We start from the raw sequence: 12,878 nt of genomic DNA, 5'->3' as shown, positions 1-12,878 counted from the left end.
AGCGCTTAACTCCGCTATTATGAGACAGAAATAGATGTGGCAGTAGTGCCACCGGAGTCGAACCACAGAGGGTTCTACCACCTTCAAAAATCTATCCATGGACTCCAGACTCTCACTTAAGGTTATTTTATTGTAACTTAGGACGTAAGGTTTGTGAATAGATAAACAAAAATATATTTATTATTAATAATATACAAAGATCGATAAATGTATTCACAAAAGTTAAAAACTTTAAATCACGTACGACACAGGTTAATATAACCGCCACGGTCTGTCTATAGATTAACTTATCAATACATAATAACATTTTTAACATTTGTCAAAGTAATACCCACGTACTTTTATTTGGCTTCGGGGAGCACTATACTTGTCTTCAACCTTCAAGATTCTCTCGAACTCAGGAGAAACGTCATAAATTACTCGTATATACACTGTTTTATTCATTATTCATGATCCCCTTAGTATTGCCATGAAACAGTAATACTCAATACATACACACATACTAAGTTTATAACCTTTAGTGTCGCAAGTTGTTACTGTAATATATTTGTGACTAATCTATATTTAATGTGGAAACCATTATTTTAAAATTAATAGGCTTAGATTATTATTAATTTAATACTGGTATATACCACTGGTATGAAAGGTAATAGAACATAGTTCAACCCGTAGAGCCCGCTATTCCTATCGTACCCCATAACAAAGGTATTAAACGCTACTGTTCTTATTTGAATGATGTGGTAACAATGAGACAGTTATTTTAAGGCGATTCAACTCAATCATGTCAAGACGAAAAGGTTCCTATTTGTTAATACTTATATTCACAGACCGTATTGTATATTAGGTATATATAATTAAGGACGTAAAAACCTTTTCCTATATGCAACGCCTACAGAAGGTTCCTACAGGGTTAATTGCTCTACGACCTCTGCCGCTAACGAACAGAATAATGTTCTTTGAATACAAAGAAAGGCCCCTTAAATATTTACGCAGGGCTCGGCGCAAATTATTCATTCCGGCCAGTTGCACCACAAAAACTTAACTGAGAGCGGCTATCCTAAATATATGATAAACCCCAAAAATAAGTCCATCAAGGATTGTATTTCTACTCCTGACAACTTAATTAACAGCTCAAAAAAGTTAATCGTCCTTTACAATTTTTGAAACCAAAATACAACAGAACTACACAGCTAGTACAATCATTAATAAGTTCCTCTTTTCGGTTGCTGTTGTTTCACAGGTTCATCTGCGGTGCCGCCTAACAAACTTCCAATCACACTCAAAGTGAAGCCGCAAACAACTCAGGCAAATATACTAAATCACGATTCGTTACATGCTGAACCTCAAAATATATAATCGCGGCGAAGTCTGCAGAATTTAACGAGCAGACATCTGCAATTTAATGTTACACAAACATCCATACCTCCTGGCAATATTGAGAATATACTTTGTAACACCGGGACATTTATTTAAAAGCATCGGCAGTCCGAGCGAGCGCCGCACGCCGCAGGTGCCAGCATTATTTATACCACACGGCGCCGGGCTACGGGGCCACGAGGTCACAATTTCGAACCTATTCCCGTTACATTACACTAAATACCTGATAGGTACATTTCTGATTGAAACACAAAGATTCCTTTACTATACTCTAACTCTAAGCATGTATTACAAAGTAGTTAGGAATACTAGTAATTAAATGTGTTAATTAATGTGTTATTATTTGACTTTCACTGGGTAGTATCAAACTGAATATTATATCTTTGTCCGAATAAATAGAAATTTACTAGACTAATAAATGAAGTCCCAATTACTCTATAATATAGCATATGTATCATACATATGTATCATACGGAACACATGGATATGTTCCGTATGATACAAAATAAATAAAAAAGCAAATAAAATTATAGTGGACTATGATTTTATTTGCTTTTTTATTTATTTTGCTTTCAATATAATTTTGCGGGCCGTCCTTTCTCTGTTATTGCGAACTACGCACATATTGTATTCATATGTTGGGAGCGTATTGTGCAGTAAATCGTAGGGCAGCGCCGAGCGGGCGCCGCCCTCGCCGCCCTCGCCGCTTTACATGCTAAATACGCTTACAACTAAAGTGTCACATATCCGCGGCGTTACTTCATTTATTTTACCATTTACCTCATTAAACGGCGTAACAAAAGATTAGGTTACCTCTTTGGTATCTAAATAGGTAGTAGGTACGTTAGCAGGGCTGGCTCGGTGAGAAACGTTTCGCGTATCAGCGGCGTCTCTTTGTCCACGACTCGTGATCTTATAAAAATATATTACGTTTGCTCGGGTCACTGCCGAAACTTCATGATGGTAGCTATTTAATTATAATATAACATATTTAGTGTGTATTGTGAATAATTTTCCAAAGGTAATTTCAAAAGTAATTACAAAAAATAATATAATAAAAACAACTTGACCTACGACTTTGTTAAGTTTCCTATATTTTATGTGGAGGTCGACATGAAATTAAATTAAAGCCCTTAAATAAAACTTTAATCATCAGCATCATCATTTAATCATCATACATCATCGTGTAATATTTTTATTTCTAATAAGCAGTATAAGAAAATCTTTAAAAAAAATATAATTTAAAGTATCTACTATTTATAACTCGGAAGTACGGTTATGTATAATTATTTGCATTAGATTCAATTTTCCAAAGTGTGTTGCGGTTACTTTATCAGTGGAACGTAGCATCAAGTTGGCACAAGCAGCATTTGGCAGTAGATTTATGTACAAGCCTAGCTTGCTTTAAGACGAATTTATCTTGCGTACACAGTATCAATATTATCGTTGTTCATCTTATATTTAAATAAACATTATTTCAACTACTCCGTGAAGTCGGGCTGCGAAGGCCATATGATCTAAGATATATTTTACGAAGATTTCTGTCCAAATAAACGTAATTTACAGACAGTAGAAACCTTTTATTTCCTGCACTTACATCACATTAAAAGATAACTATACACTTGATATTGCTGTAGTAAAAATGGTTTTTTTTTTCAGATTTCAAATTCCCACACACTTAATTCATTGGGTTTAAAAATAAAAAAAATAGTGAATTTTAATCACGTGAAATCCTAGAAAAATACTTAAGTCAATTTACCTTATGAATTTACTCGTATATTATACTTAAACAGTGTCGCAAAATTCCAAATACGCTGTTATTTTCGGTTTAGCTCCTCATTCTTCATGCACACGTGCCAGACGTCACTTTTGAATGCGAACAATCATCTTTCTGAACTGGACTGTTTTCGGTTAGAATACTGGGAATAACGTTTATGCAAACTTGTTTTGAGGAATAGGCGAACTAGATTTGAACGTCGAAGAAGATCAAATCTGTGCAGCGGTGAATTATTGAACGATACATAAAATATGTATACACTATAGACTGACGTAAAAACACTAAAGTATCACGATAAAGACACTGAAAAACGAAGTTGTCTACGACTTATTACTTGTTTCCATCATTGAATGAAAGAAACACCTCTTACTTTTATTGAAGCCGTCTGCCCTTTTGAATGACATCGTCCTCGTTAATAATACAACTTGGCGAAAATTCTGATACTTAAAATCATTGTACGACTTTACCATTATTTGAAGCTCTATTATTTGAAGCTTAATTTCTAGATTTAATTGTAAGAATAATTAAAAGGAATGAGATAAAATATTATTAACTATCATTTAAGAGATACTCTTAAAACACTTGTTCAACTTTAACTATAGATAAAATATACATAAAATAGTTTTCACTTGTGTCTCTCAACAATAAATGACGATATGGTTACAAAACATCAGCCTTAAATCCTCTGACATTAATCTGAAGACATGTTCTATCAAACAATCGACTACAAAACTAGTAAGAGTGTGGTGAGAACAACAAACGAGAGCGAATGGGGGTAATTGGTTCGTGCGAGCGGGCGACGGGAACTGGCCGAAGAAATAAAAGAATAATTCCGATACAACCGGCTTTGCAGGAAATCTCTCGTACAGGAAACTAGAATTTTTAACAGAATAACAACTTTCTACTGAAGAAATCTTAAAGTACTTACTAATTTTAGTAACGACTGATTAATCTTCAAAACATGTATTATAATAAAGAAGAGGCATAAATTATACGCTTTCTCTATCATATAACTGCGGATATCTGCGCTCGCTCACTCGTAAAGAATGGGTGTTCCTGCAGGATTAATATCTCCCGATGGTAACATGTTCTCTACTATATATTTCACAACAATTGTCACATCTTGTTTATTGTTGCCGATAACTATTGTCATACTGATTAGCAGTTAAATCTTAAAAACTTATTTAAAACATCTTCAATTTTGTTTCAATCCGTATGAATTTTGACTTCAAAATGTTTTAAATAATGAAACAAATTAAATCGTAATAAATTAAATATTGTGTATTTATAATATGTAATACTTATTTATGTCAGATATATCAACGAAGTTTAAATGAATATTATGTATTTATAACTTGAGGTAAGTCTCGGAACAAAGTTCTCAGCCCGTAGAACTCACTGAACGTTGCCGTGTTGATTAAGCCTGTAATAACCGGCTTCAATCCACTCATTGAGCTGTAAAACTTTTCCATCAGAATTCCTTTAAATAATAATTAAAACGATTCATAAAATAATTTCTTCTTTTTCTGGTATCTTTGGTTTGTGGAACGATTTGGACCGTGAGTAACTCGTAGTATCTTTGAGTTACGATCATTCAGATTCCTCATGAATTAATTTCCCCTTTATAACAACCTACTACTATACTTAAAATAATTTGATGAAATAAAACTTTTAACATTTTATTGCAGTAAATCAGAGTTGCAAGTTACAAAGCATATGAAGTTCCCATGCCGCTACATTTATAATGTGCTAACAGAGGCTGAAGACTTTGCAAGATGTCACTTTAACGAGCAAAACACTTAACCTTTGTATGTAAGTCAGTAAGTGAAATATGAAAATATATATTCAAAGAATACTATGCAGAATATAACATATTTTATTATTTTATTGTTAAAACGAATATTTTAAACGGAAGATTCCATGGCTTGATAGAAGTTTTAGTTTAACGTCTTTACTTAAATATATTTAAATTTAATTCAATAAGTATGCTAACATATTAAACTATACCATAAAATACGTTTCTTACCAGCGGTGTATCAATATCAAATATGGTTGTTTAAAGCTTTTCTGTAAAGCATAGCACCGCTACGAATCGTAGCACATGTCACGTAGAACGCAACTGCTACAGTTACTGCGTAGCTGACTTGAAATTCTAAAGCGCGTTCTCTGGGTGCATGTTTTGTAGACATCCAACGCAGTCGGACTGACTCGACTGGCCCGGTTGGTCCGCTGACTTGACTGACTTTGACTTGACTTGCCTTTACTCTCAAGCGTTGGCTATAAAAGTCAGCGTAATTATTCCTAAGACTTTTTATATAATATTGTTAGAAACGTCAACAGAAGATAGAGAATTTAATTGTCAAATGAGGGAATTAACTAAAAAGGGGCGTATAAAAAGGCACTGTAGATAGCCTTCTGGGCGACATTACTCTGCCACTTTTGTTGTCGAATCTATAATTTACTATACTATCTATACTTGTTATTTTGTGAACTTAGGGCCGATTTTTCAATTCTCAAATTACTCTCCAGATAGTTAACTGACGTGTAAAATTAACTGGCTGTTTAACAAAGGAGTAAAAATTTTTTATCCGAGCAGTAGCTATCTATCTGTTATCTATGCATTTCTGTTGCTAATTTCACTTTAAATGTGTATGTTTTACATTGACATACACGTCTTTCTTATTATCTGTCAAATTAATTTTATTCGATAGATAAAGTCCACTAACTGAGGATTGAAAAATCGGCCCTTAGTAAAGTAAAATTGTGAAGTTAAATGTTCTCGGTTTATAAACGTTGTTTTTAAATAATTTCCTGGCGAGATTTTCCTGACAATATTATTACTTTATAATTTAACTAATAAGAGTAATTTACAATAAGCTCCAAGTTTATTTTGTGTGACAATTATAAAATTAATTGCTACAATCCCGATTTTGGATATTAAATGCTTTTCACAAACAGACCCGTTTGTTATAAAGGTTTGTAGTAAATAATAATATTTATGTACATTATCTTTAAACAGATATTGTATTACTTGAAGTTAAACAGTAATTAACTTCAAGTAATACAACAATCGAGTAGTATACATCGTACGAAAGTGAACTACCGCTTAGCGAAACGACTTACACAATATGATACTGCTATTGGAAAAGAAAATGTTCACTGGAAACATCTTTCCCGTTTCTTAAACAAACTTTCCAACTGTGCCGACCCAATTAGTTTTAATTAATAAATTACGCCGCTGCTACACGGATTGGTCCTAAAACTTAGACACTTTAATAACTTGTTACGTCTAAAAACTCGAAGGCTATAATTATAAGTTTATATTACAAGTACAAATTATAGGGGCTTTTTACGTTGTTACACCTAAAGAAGTCAGATTTTTGCGCGCCCGGACACCTGCCGCGTAACTCCAATATATTAACTTTCTTGTTGTTTTAATTAGACAATTTAATAAAACCTTCCCGAGCCGTAATAATATAACGAGCAAGTTAATTATATTTTCAATTTTTCCACCCAGCGATATTTACATTGTATCATGTTTTTTTAGTCCTCACTACAAAAATTGAACTAATAATATTAGAACTGGTCTTTGTTTATTAGCTCATTTACCAAAAAAAAAATGAAAAAACAAAAAGTCGAGGCAGAATACATCCCATGTACATATATGTATACAATCACAATAAATCACGCGTCGACTTGTTTAGTTGCTCACTGAACGAGTTCACATTAGCCTGTTATTATGTAATAGTTAAATAATATTCTATAATATATATATGTAACTTAAACTAACGCATTAGGTTACCCTGTAAGGTTAGTTGTAAGTGAGATTGTATAAGATAAATAAATAAATAAAAATAAAAAAAACATAATTTTTCAGAGTAAGTGAATTATGTTAATTGAAATGCTGCATAAACAATAATTTTATAAACTATTCAGGGAAATGTTGCCGACGCACGCATCAACTAACGTATGCACATTATATTATCATAGAGCAAGATTACATTTTATGAATATACAGAATGTATAAAGCCACATTCAAGCCATAGTTCCATGGTACAGCATAGTACCATCATATCTGCTTTCATAATACTAAATCAACAAAGTATGTGTGAATGTAACTCCAGATAAAAAGACAGTGAAGTCATTCGTATACAGATGTCAAGTCAAATACAATAAACATTTGCAAAAATGCTGGATTCATCTTTTTAATCACGACTATACCCCAAAATAGAGATACATACTCATGCACTCTACGTAGAGACATTGAAAACGCACGCCAACGACTACCTAATGAAATGGGAGAGTTGCTGTTCACATTTGTTATTCTTGCTCGATCCCCAGGCACCAGTAAAGGTTAAACGACATTTACACATGTCACGTAAGAAATTAGGCGACGATGTCGACACGCTCGCTTGCATAAACATTCCCCTAAATAAACTTTTAAAATATTCTACATGTAATTACGCTAACTTTAGAACTGCCGCAATTAGTAAGTAGAACATGGCTGCTTATAAACATATTAGCGCGCTTAACGTCGCGGCTAATCAATCTTGATGAAGGCTGAATCGCGCGACGATCCGTCTCCGCCGTAATTACAGGCGACAGGCAGCGCGCGTCGCTACTACATATTACTTGTTTCTGTTACATGTAACACAATTACACACGTTACATAAGTACAACATATATAGCACAGTTTAACTCATATTGCTATCTACATATACCTAATATAAGACTGTTAAGCTCCAACATTTCGCGACCAATCACCATGACAGTACTGCCGCATCTTATGCCCGTTATTAAATCAATCTACTCAATGTCTCTAGTAAATGTTGACATTTGACAATATCGTACATTATTAAGTTTCGAGTTTGCTACGTAAAATTGAACAGATTGATTATTAATAAAGGAGACATTTCAAAGGACGACCTCTACAGAAAATGTTAAGTGAGAATTGAGAAGGAAATGTGTGAAAATTGAGTGTTCTGAAATTGTGTGTTATGATATATAATGAAAATACTTTGATAATCGATCAAAGATAAATATATATTACGTTATAATGTATAAACATTATAACATAACATCATTTATGTCATAGATATAACATTTTTCGACATTAAAACTCTTTGTGATGGAAATAATAAGTTAGCCTCTCATAACAGTTGCGCAAATGAAATTATTATAATAAAAACCATACTTATTTAACAATATCTCTGCTCATCTCATTTCAATACTTTTTATAGTAGTTTAAGGTGTAATATGTAGTTATTACACGTTTTTGGGAAGAAATATGTAGAAGCTTTTTAAATATGTAGTTTGCAGAACAACTATAATGAAACTTTTTTGATTTAAATATCTTGAAGTTTGAATCACTTAGTGGGAAAACGTAACTTCAAACAGTTATTGAGTTTACACTGTTACTCGAAAACCTCCTGTTAACCTCCTGAAGTATATAAGTCGTCATTTCTTGTAGCCACATACATAGGTTGGAATTATTTTATCCTTGAATTACCTGGCCGATAGAATTAAAGCATCCAAATAATAAGGAACGGAATCTTATACACAAAACATTCCCGAATTCAAAATATGAATGTTGTAAAAAATATTATGTGAAGAAATTAAAATTGCAAAACATAAGTACTCGTAATATAGCTAATATGATACATACGAGTATTTAATTTGTCTTTCTTTGTTTTTTGAAGTACGAGTATAAAGCTTATTTCCAATGTCTTTGGCATTCATATTATACCTTTCGATAATCTATTTACAAAGCATTCATTGCTCAGTTCCCGCAATTTCAAAATGCAGAATTGCAGTTTTATGCGCTCGGAAATACAATTTGTTGCCAAAGAATGAGCTTCCGGGAATTAGGTTTTGCGAATTAATGTGCCTGTATCCAAGCGGGATTTCAATAACCTTCTAAAATTCTGAAAAAAAGTAAAAATTAAAGCATACACATTTGAATTTGTCGTTGTTTGAGATGTGACGGACTGCAAACATTTTTTCAACTTCATCCTCAACTTATCAGTGGCCGACCTCAGATAAGAATCTAATCTTATCTAGGGTTGATTAAAGATGTCTAGGAGCAGCAGTAGGTGCTTACCATCAGGTGGAATGCAAGCATTAGAAAAAAGATAGCATATACGAGTAATTATGACAGTGTGTTCGTTAAATGTAATATGTGACAAGTGTAACGAGTGCCACGTCGGATATTTACGTGGAAGCTGAGTTTTATCCGCTCTATTTTATCTTGATCGTACGCGTCAGCAGTCAAAGCTCGGAGCGGGGGTTAGCACACGATGTTTCGCCGAACGTTTATATTTGATTGTTTATGTTTTTTTACCAATATAGAAAGCTCGATTCGAATACACTCAGCTTTTCATGTATTTTATTTAACTTGCAATGTAAACTTGTAAAAGAACATTTGAAAATGTTTATTGACTTTAGGTGTTTTTGTAAGCCTGTCATCTAATTTTAATGAAAATTCTTTATGGATAATAATAATTAGCAATAAAAGAATATGGTTAACGCGATTTGCTTATAAAATATGGTCATAGGTATATATTTTTAATATGACACTATATATCTTAAAAACAAATGTAAAGATAAATTGTAATTAATCCTGGTTACAACTGTTCATTTGTATAAACGTTACAGATCAATACGAAAATGTAATAACACAAATAGAATTATACGCTGAAAATAGATACACACTAAACACACTAAAACACATTTCTAATCTAATAACTTCATATATTTTGGCAATGCTTTGTGGCAAGTATCAGTTTACTGCGATGAAGTATTATTCGCCAACATTTATCATAACAACTGCTCTCACGACAGTTGTTGCGCCTCGCAGCCACGCTAGCGTTCTACTTTACATCCTATTCCCTGGTGTATAACGTGCTGAAATGCAAACTGAAATATGACTTATGAAATACTATGTGAAATACTCGCGAGAATTGAAACAGTTTATATTAGTTGGTGCCGTGTCAGAGCGTCGACAGATGTTCTAAATTAAAAAAAATGCGATATCAAAATGGATGTATTCCCGTAGCTAGAGGACGCCAGGATCTAAACCTCATCTTGTTAAGTATGACAAACATTGGTAACACATCCAAGGACATTGTGACTAAACAAATGCTATTTAGTTTTTGCAAGCAGTTGAAATTTTTAATAGTTGAATTAAATATAAATATGTACTTATACTGATAAGTATATACTCGTATCATCCGTAGATGATATAACATGTCCAACCAACATAGCGAAGCAATAGCGAAGACCATTTTAGTAAATAGATTATATCTATGATTTGTAGTTATAACCAAGATTTTGCAAATAAATACAATAAATGAAAACATATAATTTGTCAGGCGCAGGCAAAACGTATATAGCGAAAAATCGGTAAAAGCGAAAGTAACAATTTCTACTCAAACATAACTTTGAAATAAATTGGTAACAACGTACTAACTTGTTGCCAATTTCTTTAAAAGTTTATTACTAACTGCTTATTTAAGTAGAGTTGTGTGCACGTGCAAGCCGCAAGAGGCAGTTTTGAACATAGTTTACTCTGTACTTGTTAGTGTTAAAAGCCTCATGAAAAAAAATTTCGTACGATGTTCTTTACAAAGCGGTTCTCAAGCGGCAGAACCGATCTCAAGTTATATCGTAAACAGTGGGTTTTAGACTGTGGGAGCTTTGCCATTCCCACTGCATGATAACGCATGCCATCGATCAAGTTTAAGGTTCCATTGTTTTGAATGGAGAGTAAAATATACTCTTGTTTTGATGGAACAAGCACTACTGCCAAGCGTACCCCTTAATTTACCTTCTTTTCGCCTACTCTGGCTTAATGTTTAAGTTTATGAAATGTGATCTTTATAATAAATTGAAATAAAACCTAGTTATACTCGGACCAGCAAAGACGGGCAGTTGACCCGTAGTAGGCTCGTAGCACGTACTGAAACGTTTTAATTTACCGCCAGTCAGCCGACTTGTCGCGGCAGAACTCGTCACGCGCCGTCACGGACTGTCACGCGCCGTCACGGACCGTCACGCGCCGTCACGGACCGTCACGCGCCGTCACGCGTCGTCCCACGCTTCTCTGCGCATAGTAGCAGAGATGGGTTTACGAATTTCATTTCAAAACCAAAACAATATAAATCTACCCCTATATTGAGAATTATAAAATTTAATATAAAATATATTAAATTTACACAAACTTCATGTCCATTTTTTTATTCTGAAAAACCATACTCTAATCTCAATTTTGTAAAAACAGAATTAAATATCCTAACCAACAGGTGAGCTTTGTGACAGATTCGATATATTATCGAATCAAATTATATTCAAAAAATTTCCTACCCGTTTAGTGTATAAATAAACTTGCAATCCTGATTTAATGTAATGCACTTATCGTAATTTCATTATTATCTTCAACCCACTACTTCCCTTGAGCGTGCCGACTGCCACACGAGACTAAATATAAATCAACTAGATAAGCGGATCCTTGTCTTTATGTGGTGGAGCATAAAATATTTTTTATTTACGTTACGGATCTTGCACAAAACAGAGATAAAATAAATCACAATAGTTGTGTGGTGGCGCCGAAGATACGACGATAAGATGCGGCTCAAAACTGAGCATAATATTATGTTACATATACCTAAAATGTACAATCACAACACTAGGAACAATGTATCTTCTAAATATTGGAACTAGTTTAAAAAATACACAAATCAAATATACAAACAAACAGTGTAACATTTCATTACCACAATATACACAATACAACACCTATCCAAAATTATTGCTCCTGAACAAGTACTGACTAGGATTTACATAATTTTAATTACGAGTAGAATTAGTAGAAAAGTAACACGAAGAAAGAGCTTGTAAATAATTATTATAAAACAATTTAGGGGTAATGACGCCTCTAGATTATCTACATTTATCGTACTATGATGAAATAGCAATAAAAAAATTCTACTGATTTCAGGATCACCTCTCACAGTTACTGTTTCAAGAAATAATGTTTCAGCTTCGTAAAATTGTGCTAACATTAGAGTATAGAGATAGTAGCGTTTTCCACACAAAGTATAAAAATAATTTGCTTTAGCTTTAACAAAAGGAATCACTCGGGTCGCAGTCGAATGCATTGTTTGTTTGTGCAATGTTTAACAAAGGGTGATCTTTGTAAGCAAAACCTTTGTTACGACCGCCGGATATGTGCACAATGACATTTTAAAGTGCCACTTATGGAAGTATCTTTATACATGTCGAAAACGTAAATAGACATAACTACAACCTATACACATTTTTTTGATATTTCGTTCTGAAACGTTTCAATCGCTACGCACATATATTTTACGCAGTTTACGATAAATGTTCTTGACAGAATTTAGAAGAATATGTTACGTACATAATAATACAATTCAAAAGGACTACTAACCCTTTTTGGGTTACAAAACAACTCTTATTTATTAAAGTTAGATGCAAGCCACGCGCAAACCGACATTAAATCGCAGACCGCAATGCACATAGGACTAATATGAATGTTATATATTATGGTGCATGAATAGTACAAATTTCACCCCCGTAAGAGTCTAAATATGAGCTGAAATTTTGTTATTTACAAAACTCCTGATGATAAGTACATTAATGCTCTACTTTAACGTCTTAGGTACCATTCTAGTTATTATAAATTCAATCATATTATGTCAAATTG

Source organism: Epargyreus clarus, unplaced genomic scaffold (assembly GCF_041222505.1).
Source record: "Epargyreus clarus isolate Ecla_fem2 unplaced genomic scaffold, WU_Ecla_fem_2.2 ptg000004l, whole genome shotgun sequence".
NCBI lineage: Eukaryota > Metazoa > Arthropoda > Insecta > Lepidoptera > Hesperiidae > Epargyreus > Epargyreus clarus.
This window is presented reverse-complemented; position numbering follows the sequence as displayed.